This window comes from Lissotriton helveticus, chromosome 3_1 (genome assembly GCF_964261635.1).
Source record: "Lissotriton helveticus chromosome 3_1, aLisHel1.1, whole genome shotgun sequence".
In the NCBI taxonomy this organism is placed as follows: Eukaryota; Metazoa; Chordata; class Amphibia; order Caudata; family Salamandridae; genus Lissotriton; species Lissotriton helveticus.
In genome coordinates this window covers 1,548,472,098-1,548,488,214 of record NC_136061.1, presented here as the reverse complement: position 1 = coordinate 1,548,488,214, position 16,117 = coordinate 1,548,472,098, and the positions used below count along the sequence as shown (strand labels likewise).

At 48.1% G+C, this 16,117-nt stretch overlaps 1 protein-coding gene across 1 annotated transcript in view; it reads left to right on the top strand.

Annotated features, from left to right (window-relative positions):
- The first annotated feature begins 5,283 nt into the window (after positions 1-5,283).
- TAGLN (transgelin) overlaps positions 5,284-16,117 on the top strand; it is a 67,199-nt gene continuing 56,365 nt past the window's right edge. The window contains exon 1 of the mRNA XM_078682290.1: positions 5,284-5,593. The gene's annotated coding sequence lies outside the window, so the exon portion shown is untranslated. The remainder of the gene's footprint in view (positions 5,594-16,117) is intronic.

Below are 16,117 nucleotides of genomic sequence, written 5' to 3'. Positions count from 1 at the left end.
ATCCGAAACCTTGAACAATGTCAAATAGAAGAACGTAGGATAAGCAGGCATACAATCACTATACGCAACGATCATGCGCCCGCTCAATGCTACAGTGAACAAGAGAGTTGAGGCACATACTACAGTAAATCTCGAGATTCCAAAGGGTGACCAAATGTACTGATTTCAAACCCATAGGAAAAAGGGAAAGAAAAGCGGAAAAACAAAAGGGGAAAAAAGGCCATAGAAATAATAATTGAAAACAATAAAGCCCCACCCCCCAGCCCCCCACCCCGCACCCCTGCGGATGGCTACAGCCTACCCCCCCAGCAGCGTGCCTGTCGCCCCGTAACAAAACCCGAAATATAGGAAGAGTGTAGAGTGAAAAAGAGGAAAAAGAAAGGAAAGAAATAGGGAGGAGGAGAAACTACCAGAATAATCGCCCCTGAACCTCCCGCACCGCCCGTCGACTCGCGCCGCCCAAAGCTGAAGCAACAATCAAGAAATTCGAATAGTACAGGACCACAATGGGAAAACGTTAAACAACATCCAAAAGCCCACAAAGCAGAGCATAAGTGTCCCTCTCAACTCCCAGCGGCCCAGCTGCCATCTCCGTCCAACCGTTTCATCCCTGACCCCTCCGAAGCATCGAGCAAACACCGTCCAGTAGAGCCTCAGAAGCCTTTAAAAAGTCAGAACGGTAGGGCAGGTCAAGAATCCGTGGCGTTCGTCCACTGAACCCACAGTTTGCCCCGCAGTCCTCCTCAGCCACTGTGGTCACCATCACCAATTCAATGTCACGGGGCACGACAGTCAACAGACCTACACAAGAGACCGGGACCACCAAGGGGACATACATCCCTCGATCTCCATCGAGCCCCGGGGGAGGGCTGTAGCATACCGTGACTCCAACAATCAGGGCCCCCGGCAGTGGAATCAAGTTGCCTTCCCCTGGAGTGGGGTCGGTAGCGCCTCGAGACAGAGACAGTGGAGGCAAATCGGTGGCACAGCTGCGATCTCGGTCCTCCCCCCGGCAGTCCGGATCATGTCGGTCGTCGATAGGAGCGGACACCAGGCGCGGCCGCTCGGCGCCAGTGATACCGGCGACCAGTTCCTGAAGCCTCGCCTCCACAGTGAAATGTAGGTCAGCAATGGCGGCCATCACGGCCATCAAAGACGGCACATTCCGTCCCTGGGCTACCGCCCCACGCTCCGCACACCACATCAGTGGGCAGCCGATGGCACCGAACAGGATATCTGAAGCGGGGTCGTCCGTTGACGAAAAAAAACGCACCTTCGGGTAGCAGAGCACAAATGCTGAACTGTGGCCCCACACTGACGGCAGCACAGGCTCCGGGCCATAAACCCCCCGGAGGGGCAGTCCGGTGCTGGCAGCAATGCTATTGGCGTGTATCTGGTCAATCGCCCCCCACAAACTCCAGGACGAGAAGGTCAGTTATGTGGCAAGAGGCCGGCATCCGGTCAGGTGTCGCGGCCGATGTTGTGCTTCTGCGCCCCGGCAGGGCCAGTACTCCAGACCCCGGCTCGTAAGCAGTCGGAGCCGGAGATTTACACACGGATTAACTCAGCAAATCGGAGCGCTGGAAGACTCGGGATCAAACCGATCGACCCAGCAATCCATCAGCTGTGCGGGAGTCGGACTAAAAATCAGGATGCGAGACAGGATATACGGCCGGCGGACGGTGGTCAGAGGAGCCGAGGACTCAGGCGACCATCTTGCTTCGCTACGTAGCTCCGCCTCTGTGGCCCTTTTCTTGGCGATCTGGTCTGTTGTTCATAACTGTTAGTTACTTCTTTATCTTGATGTACTTTTTTAGACATGAAGGTATTTTGAAAGATATTCAGATAGGTTTCTGATTTAGACCTCTAAGTTTGTTTGTTGTTCATGTAATTCACACTAGCCTTTCCCACAGTAGCTGCCCAGACCTATCTCCACTAAGGAACCACTTCAAACACAAATCAAGAGGCCATCACACCATTTGTGGACTTTCACAGATATGTGGTTAATACCTCTCAGCACCATTCGCTTACGAGAGGAAAGGAAAGGCGGGGCCGACATCGACCCCGCCCCAGTTATGGCGGGGCGCGCCGGCCCCCACCCGTTATTTGTTGGACCCTGGTTCCTTTGGTGACCCGGAAGTGGTTGAGTCACTTCCGGGTCACTAGGGAACAAAGGCCAGGCCGGTTAGATACGGCCTGGCGGATGAGGGGTTAAAAGGCCGGGGAGCGCAAGAGTAGGCCTCTTTGACTCCTGCGCGCCACGGCCTGCCCTTCCAGCCTCTAGGAGGCTGTAATTCTTTTTCCCCACCCACCATTCCCTGAAGCAGATGATTGTTATTGTGTGTTATGAAGGTTTTCACAATTTTGTTACAAATGTTTGTGGATGCAAAAGTGTCTGACTAATACGTTTTTGTTCCTTAGAACTTTCTCCCGTTTACAGGTCATCAATCGTCGTATTTATTGATATTCCTTGGTCAGGTGGTAAGGTCATGATTGGTGAGCAGTTAATTTAAGGTCCTCAGGGGGCGGCGCCATTCTCGAATGGGGTCGCCCAAAGGGAGGGACAAGTGGTCTCTCCTAGAACTCCAGGGGCAGGTACAGCCTGTTGGGTACACGGCTGCGGGGGAGGGGAGAGTCACGCTTTCTCTAGGCTGGTTGGCCACCCCGCACGTGCACAATGACGCCAGTAAACGGCGCAGAGATGCAAGGGCCCCCTTTAATGGAGTTAATAGAGCGTACGGGGTAACCGGGGGGCGGAAGTACCCTCACGGTAAGCGGGCCCTCTGCACATGCGCACTTCGACGGAAGGGCGTGGTTAATAGGGCTTACGGGGGTAACCGGGGAGGGGGTGTACCCCCACAGTAAACCAGCCCTCTGCGCATGCGCACTCCGACAGGAGGGCGTGGTTAATAGGGCGTACGGGGGTAACTGGGGAGGGGGTGTACCCCCACGGTAAACTGGCCCTCTGTGCATGCGCACCCCGACAGGAGGGCGTGGTTTAAGTGATAAGGATCTGACACCAGTTAGTGACCTTGCCATAGGCCCAAATAGGATACGCAGAAAACAATATTGTATAATATGACTGTTACGTTAGATTCGGATAGGAAATACCTTGTACTAGAAGTATGTTAAGGTTAGCCATTTGATATCTGTATATATTCAATTGTAATAGAATGTCATGGAACGTTTTCTGCGTAATTGTGTAAATATTGTTTATTTCCAATTTTTGATTTATTTGTATGTTTTAATAAACACGGCCGGGGGGTTGTAAGACCCCCCGCCTCCAAAGAAATCCCTCTCATGTCCTGGTTAATAATGTTGGTTAACGGAAGGGTGGGGGTCCTCCGGCAGTCCCTGGCCATAGAGGTAGGTACAGAGAGATGGGTGACTGAGAGGTAGAGACAGAAGTAGGTACAGGGAGATAGAGAGATGAGATAGAGAGGGGATGATGACAGAGAAGATGTGCAGAGAAATTAGATAGAATGTAAATGATAAAGACAAGGAGGTAGAGAAAGAGAGGCGGGGAGAGGATTTAGGGTTTGGTGCCAGACCAGAGGCACCAAGATAGAGAGGTAGAGACAGGCGAAGTAGAGAAAGAGATGTGAGATAGAAAGAGGGCAGAGGTAACACACTGTTTGCTACCTCTCACATTTTGTTTGCTGTTGATACTTGCACAAGTGCCACCATTGCCTACGTAACGTTTGTTCTTGTGCCTGAGTGTCTAGCATATATTGCAGTATTATACCTCTAATTGTACTTTGTTTCTCTTGTAACCTGCACACTTGTCACTTTTTCCTCCTGTATTGCACCGTTTGCTACCTCATGTATTTTGTTTGGTCACAATTGTCACTTTTACCTCATGTAACTTATCGTCTGTTTTTGTAATGTTGGTTCATTTGTAATTTTCTGTTCCTATTGTGAAGCGCTCTGACGCCTTCGGGTAAAGTCCGCGCTATATAAAAACGCATAAATAAAAAAAAAAAAAAAAAAATAGATGGAGACATGTAAGTAGAGAGAGGGGTAAAGCGAGAAGAGGTAGGTGAGATAGAGAAAGAGGTAGAAAGGTGGGGGTACGGGTGGACACATAGTCAGTTCATGTAAACAAAAAGAGGGCGAGGGGCCTTCTCCAGGGTGGGGCCTTGGAAGGCGGGGCCCTCGGAGTTGCCCCGTCTGCCCGTGCCTTAGAAGGGCTCTGCGTGTTACTAGAGCCCCAGGGCCGCGGGTTCGGGCTTAGAATACACACGGACAGGTCTGAGGGTCCTTCTGGGCTGACGCGCACATGTTACCTATGAGTTGATGTCCCGGGGTCCCAGTGTCTTGGAATACACGCCTTACATGGCTTTTTCCGGAGAGATACTGGATGGAAGCATTCCCCGGGTATGAGGTCTTTATTTCTTGCCTTGGCCCAGACCCGCTTCCCCTCTTGGCCGAGTGAATAACAGCTTCGGCGGCGGTTTTCCTTTTGGGGGAAGCGCGGCCACTGGGGTCTCTTCTGCAGTACAGGAGCCAAGTGCGAGCTCCCCCCACCCCCAGGCGTCACTGCCCGAGCATCCCTTCCGAGAGGCACCTCTGTTCCTGAATGGCGTGCAGGGGCACGGGGGCGGCGGAGGGCATCCTAGCCCCGGGATAGATGCGTCCCTTGGCATGGGATGCAGGTTCATGAGGTGGGAGGGGAATGCAGGGTCGGGGACAGGAACCGTGCCAGCCACAGGGAGGTGGCACCGCTGGAGGGGTGCCGGGCTGGCACGACCTACCTGGCAGAGGTTACAGCCACGAGCAGGGAGGAAGAGAAGTAACCCCTGGTCGAGGGCATAGAAACAGAAAGGGGACCCCGGGAAGTTGATGGTGAAGCAGGGGGCACGGGAACTCGTAAAGACAACATATTTCGACACACATCTGTTTTTAATGACGACTGTCTCGGAGCTTGCGCCTACGTGAATTAGTTTGTCTTCTTTTCGTCATAGCGGATGATGGCTATCTCGGTAGTTTATCTCACCCAAGTTTTGAGTGGTACTAATGAGTTGTCTACTGTGTGGTGTTTCTATAGCGCCACGAAGCCGAGTCGTAAGTTCGCCTAAAGAATACAAATGAGCACAACATACATGAACAGGGAGGAGTTTACAGCGGCTGGCGCGAGACCCCTGACCGGGGATGCTGAGGCTGGGAGCACACCAGCATCCCTTGGCAGGGCGCGCTGACACAGAGGCAGGGTGGAGACCCCTGGCACGGCCGGCAGAGTCGGAGTCGCGCCTCTGTCTATAAAAGGACTTGCAGCGGCGGATCGGGGCTCCTTGAGGCTGCCAGCAGCTCCTTCCTGCAAACATCTGGGGAATGTTCTAGCAGAGAGGGAATAACTGGCTTTTAGTCACTGTCTCCCAACTTCTTCCTTTCCCCAAATAAGGTGTCTGCCTCCAGAGCCACTGGCCCGAGAAGGCCCAGTCTCCTCCCTGCCAGGGGAGGAGTGGAGGGGGTAGGGGCGGGTGATGTCACCCCCAGAAGCCTCCCTTTTAGCTGCCCATCCATCCTCAGACTGGGCACTTTGAGGAGACCCGCGGCTGAGAGAGCATCCTTACCCAGACGGACCCACCCTCGCGTAAGTACCACCTGAACAGGGGTTTACTGTATGTGGTGGGCCTTGGGGGCATGTGGCTGCCAGGGGGGCGCTGCGCAGAGCATCAAGCAGAAGCCACGGGCACCTTTGCCGAGTCCGTGTGTTGATTTCTAAAAAAAAAAAAAAAAGGCCAGGGGTGAACTACGCACGCACAGACGGTGTCTTCTAACCACGGCTTTAAGTGGGCCGGGTCTTGCCGGTGCTCAGCACCTGCAGTTCTTAAAAGCAGGTGCTGGGACGGGTCCCTATCGGGCTCTCCCTTGTTGCCCTCATCGTGAAAAAACCCAAATCTTAACTCTGCAGCCGTGCCACCCTTCACTGCCTCTGATGTCATTTTAGAGACTTTATAGTTCGTTCACAGTCCCACCATTTCCGAAACTGAAGCATTTCCTATATGCTATAATACGGAGGTATGGTCGTTGCTCATTTATTTTATGCAACCAACAACCATTGGTAAAGCCAATAATGGCGACACACTAAACTAAGCATAGATTTTCAGTTCACGTGCTTTTAAGCTACACCTTTAATTACATCGGGCACGCCCCTTTGAGAGACCCTGCCGTTTTTTAATCCCATTTAAAGCCCTGGTTCTAACGTTTACCCTGGAGACTTCTGAACCAGGTCGCCTAGGTTTGAAACCCCGCTTGACCACGCTGTGCAATTCTGGGTAAATAAGAGATTTTACTTTGCTTTGGTTCCACCATTTACCAAAAACGCGGCGCCTTGAAGCCACTGAGTTGCAAGTGGGCGCTAGACATGAGCATGCATAATTAATTACCCAGCCCAGATACAGAGACTGAGGGCATGTGAACGTCAAGCATCTGGTAATGGAGGTGTGGCAGAGGTGGGTGGGCGGAGTGCGGCTGGTACGTGTGGTAAGCACTGTGCTGTGCGGGATTGGCAGTTTGGGGGTTTTCTAAGGACAATGTAGACCGAGTGTACACGCACCTCGCACCTCGAGGTACTGCCGCTGATGGTACCTCGGAGGAGGCCAGGTGAGATGGGGCTGTGAGAACAAGTGCTTCGAATCTACCTGGCACTAAAGCGCTCTGCTTTAGAATGCATGAGGCGGTGCAATGCTTTAGTCTGGAGGCCTCCATATTGCAAGAAGTCTTGGAGGTCGCTAGAGCTCGTGCCCTCGGTCTGTGGGCCCACTGCACGTGCGGCTGCCATTGGCATGCAGCGCTCTGACTGGCAATGATTCAAGGGCAAGGGAGCTTCTGGTGAGCCGGGAGAGCGACAGGGAAGGCTAAATCACAGCCTACCCTGGATACCCCACAGTCGAGCCTATTTATGGCAAGGTGGCTGTTTGTCCAGCGCCTAATCCGCCCTAAAGGAAGCGTCAAAGCACCGAGATTGAATAGGATCAGAAACACGAGAGGCTATAGCAGTGGTTCCCAAACTGTGCGCCGCGGCGCCCCGGTGCGCCGTAATGAGGTGCCAGGGGCGCCGCGAACACTTGGGTGACCAACCAGCCTTAAATTTCACACGTACGCCTTTTGTTTGTCATTTTGGCCATCACAGGGAGCAGCGCTGCTCCCTGTGAGAGGCCTCAGCCCCTTGATGCTGGCGCCTCGCACTCCTCCAGGAGCACAAGCGCAGCCCCACCCGCCCATTGTCATTCTGTATGGGGGTAATTGCCACATACAGAATGTCAATGGGGCAGTCTGGGGGTGTGACAGAATGTGGTGGCGGCTTCCTGCCTCTGTGTACAGCAGGACGTTCTGTATGATAAAAGGTAAAACGCCCATGCTGCAACGGTAGAAAACAGTTAATTTAAAGAAGGATGTAAAACAACTTAAAAAGAACCGGTTATAGTTCTTTCACTGTCTCCTCATTTTAGAACTGAAGTATTTTCAATATTGTATTGAACAAAGCCATGGTTGCTGCTTTTTTATTTTAAGGAACTAGCAACCATTGACAAAGCCAATAGTCCTGGCTTGTTGTTGGTGTAATGATACTTGCTGTATTATATATCTGGATGCAAGGACAACTATGCTAAGCGCAGATTTTTACCTAAGCCGTTTTAAACTGCGCTCTTAATTACATCGAACACCCCCTTTGAACAGACCCCCCCAGTTTTTTTACACAACTTGAAGCCCTGGAAACAACCCCATGTCACAGTCACCTCACATCCTGGCACTGTGCATCATGCATGACTCATCCACTTCTAAGTTTTCAGATTGCCTATGTGCAGGGGCATAGTGAACCCTCCCCGCCCCACCCCTTGCTTTAGGAACTACAGCAAGGTGAAGTTCTTGATGGGCCTCTTCTGTCTGCAACTCTGCAGACAAAGGCTCAGCTCATAATGTGAAAAGGTGGGTGAGTAAATTAGTGAAGGAATGTGTGAATGGCTGGATGGATTACTTAACGGATGAATGGATGAATGAAAGGGTGAATGGATAGATAATGAAAGAATGGATGAGTGGAAGTATGGATGAGAGAAAAGGTAAATAGATGGATGTATGGGTGGAAGGGTAGATGGATGGGTAAAAGGGTGGATGGATGAGTGAAAGGGCAGCTGATGGGCGAGTGAATTGGTGGATGGGTGTGTGAAAGGATGGATTGATGAATGAAAGGGTAGATGATGTGCAAGTAAATGGGTGGATGGATGCATTGATAAGTGAAATGGTGAATGGATGGATGAGTGAAAGGGTGGATGTAAGGATTGATGAGTGAGTGAAAGGGGGTAGATGGAAAAAAGGATGGATAGAGGAGTGAAGTGAAAGGGTGGATGGAAGAGAACGGATGGCTGGATGAGTGAAAGGATCGATGAGTAATAGGATCAAATGGATGGATTCATGAATGGATGAGTAGATGGGTGGGTAGATGGATGGATAAGTGAAAGGGGTATGAGAGAGAAAGGGAGGATGAATGACTGAAATGGTGAATGGGTGGAAGGATAAATGACTGGGCGGATGGATGAGTAAGTGAATGGGTGGATGGATGAGTAAGTGAATGGATGGCTGGGTGGAAGAGTAGATGGATGGATGACTGTACAGATGGATGGAGTGACAGGGTGGGTAGATGAATAATGGATGGATGAGTGAAGAAGTGAAAGTGTGGCTGGATCAGGATGGATGGATGAGTGAAAGGATGAATGGATGGATGAGTAGATGGGTGGGTGGGTGGATAAGTGAAAGGGGGATGGAGAGAGAAAGGGAGAATGAATGACTGAAAGCGTGAATGGTTGGAAGAATAAGTGACTGGGTGAATGGATTGCACGACCACCTCTGACGTGTCTGTAAAATGTACCTTTTGTCCCGAAGTTTTGTCCTGAATTTTGACCTTTTGTTCCGAATTTTTGTCCTGAATTTAGTCCCTTTGTACTGAATTTCTACACTCACTGTTCTGAATTTGCACCTGTGCCAGTTGGTCACCCTAGTGCACACGATTTTGGAAATTGCAGCCGCAGCGTAGGGGGAAGTGTAGGGGGAGTCCTTGCCGATATGAGATGAGGTATTTTGCCTGCTCATACAAACGTCTTAATACGTTTATTTAAAGTACGGGACACATTTGTGTGGACTGTAAGTGGCAGCCAAAGTGATTGCCAGTGGATGAGATTAATAATTCAAGCATTCCAACCATTATAATACCTTCATTGCGTCCCAATTACTTTAAGGAAGACAACAGGAAGTACATACCCCCCACCCACCGGTAAAAAAATTGTGGGGAGCCACGGCCAACTGCCGATTAGGTCAAGGGAGCCACAGGTCAAAAAAGTTTGGGAACCACTGGGCTATAGTATAGGGTGGTGGGTGTGGCTGCCATGAGATGAGTCGAGGAGACCCAACCACTGAGGCTGTTGACAGCATGGTATAACCATGTCACACCGAAGGGCGCTTCAAAGCACTGAGGCGACAGAATGCACAACATGAGAGGCAAGAGGGAGGCGGGTACCAAATTATGCGGCAAGAAAAGGCAAATCATGGGGCAGAATGTAGAGTATTTTGTAGTAGCATTACTTGATTACCTTGAAATGTTTATACTTATTAACAGTTTCAGAGCAAAGGTTTCACTCAATTAGATTACACCCAAATACAACAATAAGCAACGGAAGGGTGACCACTGTCCAGTCCACCTTTTAAACGGCCTTCCACTGCGCTGCAACATATCACCGCGTTTTTTAGTAACCTTTGATCCGTTTGAGATAGAAACAAACTATTTATTGACTAAATCTGCATATTATGCAGCAACTGATGGATTGTGTGGTAAATGCGGCACATTTATATTTATTGGAAAAGGCCCACACGCAGAATCACTTAATGCCAGTGGCCCTGCTCTATAGGGGCTCCGTTCCATCCTCGATCTAGTCGCCAGAGCATCATCTTGTCCTCTGCCGCATAACTCGGGTAGCCCTGGAAAAAAGTCTTGCACAAGATTGGCCATCGGAGATCAGAAAGACTGACATGCGGCCGACAGACAGCACGTAGAGCCGTTTCGAGTGTACTTCAAGCTCTCAGCAGTGGGAGGACAGTTATGACTAACCCTCTGCATACCACCTGAGCCACACGCGAGGTCGACCCGGCCAGAAGTTAAATCATCGCAATGAGACTCATGCAGGCTGTGGTGTCAGTGAATCCCGAGTACTTTTGGGGATGCAACCTGAACATTTTGGAGTATCCAGGCCAGTGCTTTAAATGGGAAAAAATAAGTGCAGGTACTCATTAAAATGAGCTAGAAGTGTAGTGAGTAGGGCGGGGCTAGGTGCAGGGCTAAGGGCAAGACACGATGATACTTAACAACTTCTATATTAGTTGCAGCACATGTTATGTTATGTTATGTTATGTTAATGGGCATTTGTTGAGCGCACTGTCACCATGAGTTTCCTGGCACATACCACAACACATGAGAAATGTGTTTATATAAACAAAGCAGCTAAACTCCTTTCTTTGTAAAATGTAAATGTAAATCCGTATTTGTAAAGCACGAACAACTCACCCTTACAGGTCTCAAGGCGCTGGGGTCAGCCGTGGAAATTAAGTGAGCTATTGCCCAGAGCTGAGCTGCCGCTGGAGCCGGGATCGAACCGTGAACTCTGTGCTCCAAAGTCAGCTGCCCTGGCCGCTGCACCACACGTCTCCACTTAATAGTTGCACCTTCTTAATGTCATACTGTTAATTGCTGTTTGGCACAATACTATATATTTTTCAGCACGCGAGTAGGAAGAAACGGAAAATACCCCCATGCCGCACCAAAGCTCTTATGGCACCAAGCAAATGTAGCAACTCATAATGACCCTCCCCTGAAGATATCTCTTGTCTCTTCCATCAATCTATCCATTCATCCTTTCATCCTACCATTTACCTGCTGATGTCCACCATTTAACCTTTACATTCTATCGTCTCTTCAGTCTTTCATCAATCATTCCATTTTTCACCATTCCGTCTGTCCATCCTTCATATACAAACCTATCCATTCATCCATCAGTCCATCTCCAAACCTATCCATTCGTCCTTTCCCTCATCCATCTCTCTATCCACCCTTTCCCTCATCCATCAATCCTTTCTCTCATCCATCTATCAACTCTTTCACTCCTTTATTCCATCCACCCTTTCACTCCAAAACTCCTTTTACTCATCCATCATCCACCCTTTCATGCATCCTCCCTACCTTTCAGTCATCCATCCAATCTTTCACTTATCCACCCATCATCTGCCCCTTCATCCATTCATCCACCCTCTTTCACCCATGCATGCTTTCACTCATCCATCCATTTATCTATGCATCCATCTATACATCCACCTTTGCCCACTCATCCATCCACTCACTCATCCACTCACCCACCGACCCTCCCTGCTACGTTATTTATGAATCTTTGTCTCTGAGCAGACATGTACAAACAAAGTGCCATTCATTTTCTTTAAAATAACTCCTGAGAGTGTCTTGATTCTCTCTTTCTTTCACTTTTTTCTTACAAAAACAGGCATACACACAAACATAGCAGACACACAGAAGACTCAGGTATGATAAAAGCCATCTTTTCTCTTCACCTACCATGGCTTTTTTAATTGCCTTCAGGGCCGGACTGGCCTTAGCCCGATTGCCACTGCCAGGGGACTGACATGATTCCTGTGCTTGCACGAATGCACGGATGTATGACGTTACAACGCATACTTTTACAACGCCTACCATTACATCGCAGTTTTTACAACGCAGGATCCATTACAACGAAGTACCATTACAACGCATGTATTTACAACGAAACTACCTTTACAACGCATACCATTACAACGTAAATATTGGTAATTTTATAATATTTTTTTAATGTAAATTAATTAAAATTAATATAATTTAATTTAATTTAATTAATTTTATTTAATTAAATTAATTTTATTTAATTTAATTAAATTAATTTAATGTAATTTAAATTTAATTGTATTTAATTTTTACTCTGTATATTAATAATATATTATATTTAATAAATAATATAACAATTAAAAAAAATACCCTTTTACCCAAAAACCAAAAACTGACCCTGAACCCTAAAAATACCCCTTTACCCAAAAACCCAAAACTGACCCTGAACCCTAAAAATACCCCTTTACCCAAAAACTGAAAACTGACCCTGAACCCTAAAAATACCCCTTTACCCAAAAACTAAAAACTGACCTTGAACCCTAAAAATACCCCTTTACCCAAAAACTGAAAACTGACCCTAAAAATACCCCTTTACCCAAAAACCCAAAACTGACCCTGAACCCTAAAAATACCCTTTTACCCAAAAACTGAAAACTGACTCTGAACCCTAAAAATACCCCTTTACCCAAAAACTGAAAACTGACCCTGAACCCTAAAAATACCCCTTTACCCAAAAACTGAAAACTGACCCTGAACCCTAAAAATACCCCTTTACCCAAAAACTAAAAACTGACCCTGAACCCTAAAAATACCCCTTTACCCAAAAACTGACCCTGAACCCTAAAAATACCCCTTTACCCAAAAACTAAAAACTGACCCTGAACCCTAAAAATACCCCTTTACCCAAAAACTGAAAACTGACCCTGAACCCTAAAAATACCCCTTTACCCAAAAACTAAAAACTGACCTTGAACCCTAAAAATACCCCTTTACCCAAAAACTGAAAACTGACCCTAAAAATACCCCTTTACCCAAAAACTGAAAACTGACCCTGAACCCTAAAAATACCCCTTTACCCAAAAACTAAAAACTGACCCTGAACCCTAAAAATACCCCTTTACCCAAAAACTGAAAACTGACCCTGAACCCTAAAAATACCCCTTTACCCAAAAACTGACCTTGAACCCTAAAAATACCCCTTTACCCAAAAACTAAAAACTGACCCTGAACCCTAAAAATACCCCTTAAAAAAACCCAAACATATAAAATTTAAAATATAATTATATACTTACCAATACTTACGTTGTAATGGTATGCGTTGTAAAGGTACCTGCGTTGTAAAAACATGCGTTGTAAATACATGCGTTGTAATGGTTTTTGCGTTGTAAAAAATTCGTTGTAATGGTAGTTTGTTGTAAAAGTTGCGTTGTAAAGGTTGTTTCCCGAATGCACAGGATAGTGTGAATGCGGTTGACAGCACAGGGCCTGAATTGACCCTGCTCTGCCAAGCAGAGTGTGATGGTGAGCACCGGACATTATTCAAGTGAGCCCTGCTGAATAGCTCAGCTGGGGCTCAGATCGGGGCTAAAGAAACAGCGCTTTGGCTGCCAGTGACACCTTCCACTCCTGCTCACCAGCACAGCTAATGAGCCTACCTTTTCATGAGTAGCGGTACTCTCCAGAGCAGTAGAGAAGTGCCGGTACTCCATGTGATAAATGAAAGAAGTGCCAGTACTCAGTACCCGTGAGTACCAGCCCATTTAAAGCACTGATCCAGGCACATTATACTGGTTTTCAAGAGGCTTCTATACTGAAAATGAAGTAGCCACGCATAGATCAGCGGGTCTATGTACACGCGGCAGGTCAGTGTGCATTGCGCACGGGACAGCTTTAAATCCACGAAACAACAGAAACGCATTATAGCAGCAATGGCACAAAGACACACTACTGCAGCAGGAGACGCTGCATAAACAAACATGAAATCATTGCTTAGACTCGCTCACAAGTTCAGTAAGACTCACAAGGACGTTCTCAGGTGGGTGCTAATGTAGTTAGCAGGCAGAAGTGTAGCGCGCAGACAGCGTTTTGCACATAGTGGGTGAGATTTTCATACCTCCTGCGCTGGTTTAGCGCTACAAAAGTGACGCAAACTAGCGCATTTTTTTTTCTCTATTTTCTTTCCAGCGCAAAACTTGTTTTGCACTGGAAAGTACCCTGTAAGTAGCGCAAAGCACTGCTTTGTGTTACTTTGCACGGAGGGGGCATTACATGGGTGATACAAGGGCGTTCCCATACAACCACCCCTGCCCTATGATGCAAAACCATATTTACAAAGATTTGTAAACATGGTTTTGAGCCAAAAGTTAACACCCCTTCAAAGGAGGCGCTAACAGGAGAAATGCATTAATTTCTCCCTGCTTTTCCCACTTTCCATGCATGCTGCACTGTGCAGCACGTATGAGAAGTGGAAAAATCTTTGCATCGTGCCTAGCAAATTATTTTGTACAGGAAGGGTACCCTTCCTGTACAAAACCTATGCAACACTCATGCACACACCCTAGCGCAGCGGCCCTAAGGAGTGTGCATGGCACACATCAGCTGAAATCAGCGCCGGAGCAAGGGAAAGGGGAGGAGAGAGCCACATCTGTGAAGATATGGCGCTCTCCTCCTCCCTCCATGTCGCACAATGCAGTTCAGCCTCGTGGGGAGGGGAGCGGGGGCTGTGCTGCGTTGCGTAACTTTAAAAAAATCTCCCCCACTGGGGCTTATTTACAAGCCCCTTGCACCGCAGCTGCGCCACATTTTATATGAGGAAATGTGATGCACCAGTGGCGCATATGGCTTGTAAATAATCCCCTATGCGGCAGATTTACATGGAAGTGCCTCAGCGCGGCAACGCAAGCCCTTTTGGCTACGCCACGCTGCGGCACTTCCAAAGAACAGGAATGCAACATATTTTCGATAAAATGTCACATTCCTGTGCTCTCCCCTGCACTGGCGCACACACTGCTGCCATGTGCCGATGCAGGCACCCTTGCATCATGGTGCAAGGATGCCTGCGTCATGGGGAAATAGTTTTTGTGCAGGAAGGGGTACCTTCCTGCACAAAAACAATCACTACAGGCATTTTCCTCTTTCAAAGAACGGGGAGAAATGAAAACATTTTGCCTCGTTGCGCCTCGCTACGCCACCCCTAGGATGACATAGCATTCACACGCATTTCGAGATTTACGATTCCTCGTAAATCTGGACATATGTCTTGTTCCATGGGTGTTGCGTAGGAACACCCACAGCAACACCAGTGGAACGCCCAGTTCACGCAAAGTGCAGCGTGTAAAGGGGCCATATTTACAAGGACAGGAAAAGCCACGTAGGGTGGCTTTTCCTGTCCTTGTAAATATGGAGCAGTTATATGCGCCACCAGTACGTCACAAAAAGTGACGTACTGGTGGCACAGGGGGCTTGTAATCTGCCCCTATATGTTTTGAAGGCAGGCATTTGAAACAATGTAATGGGGGTCAGGATAAAGGCGACGAGAAAGTGATGTGGAGGGACAGGTACTTGTGGGGTGGGGAATGGGGGTACTATTTTTTGCAGAGGCCCTTGGTTGTAAGGATTTTAGGTGTAAGGGCCTCCTACTTATAGGGGGGGCTGCAATTTCGCCTAGGAGAACGCGCCATAGGGGCAGAGCAGCTGGAAGGATCAGACCCTCACCCTTAAGGGGGCACCGGGGTCTCTGGCCCCCTTATGAGGTGGAGGTTGGCTGGTGTTGGGCGCTGGGTGCAGTGCGTGGGAACCAGTTTGGCGATGCATGGGGGTGCTTTCCTTTGGACTTTGGACATTGCGGGTATTAACCTGTACTGTGCCTTGTCTGCAATTGGTAGGTAAGAGACTGGCTTATATATAATAGGCAAAAGGCAGGAGTTCTTGTGGGCAGGGCAAGTTCTATGGTGGCCGTGGCCGTGTGGCAAAGGAGATGATTTTGTCATAGGGAAAAAAACGCCAGCAATCTGTTACAATAATCCCTTCTGTAATACACTTTTTTTTCTTCAAATATGAGTCATATCATCACACACATAACATCACACAGTGTGCTTTAAACAGACTTTTAAACAAGCAATAGTTTAATAAGTTTGGTACAGCCCAAACCACTTTTGGTTTAGCAATTGCTTTTTTGTTGTTTTGTCATGGTTTTTGCTAAACTTCATAAAAAGACTGCTGTTCCTTCACCAATCTAAAAAGAATTGGCTAAAAGCAAAATGACTTTTCTTCACAAAAAGCACACATTACCGTAGTAGTACCTGGCACTTCCTGGAACTACATGGGGCGTGAATGTGCTTCTTGTGAAAGGCAGAATGGCTTCGCTCACCCTGAAGTTAGCAAATGGCTAAAGTGGCGTTGATTCATTGCTGTGTGCTGTAATGG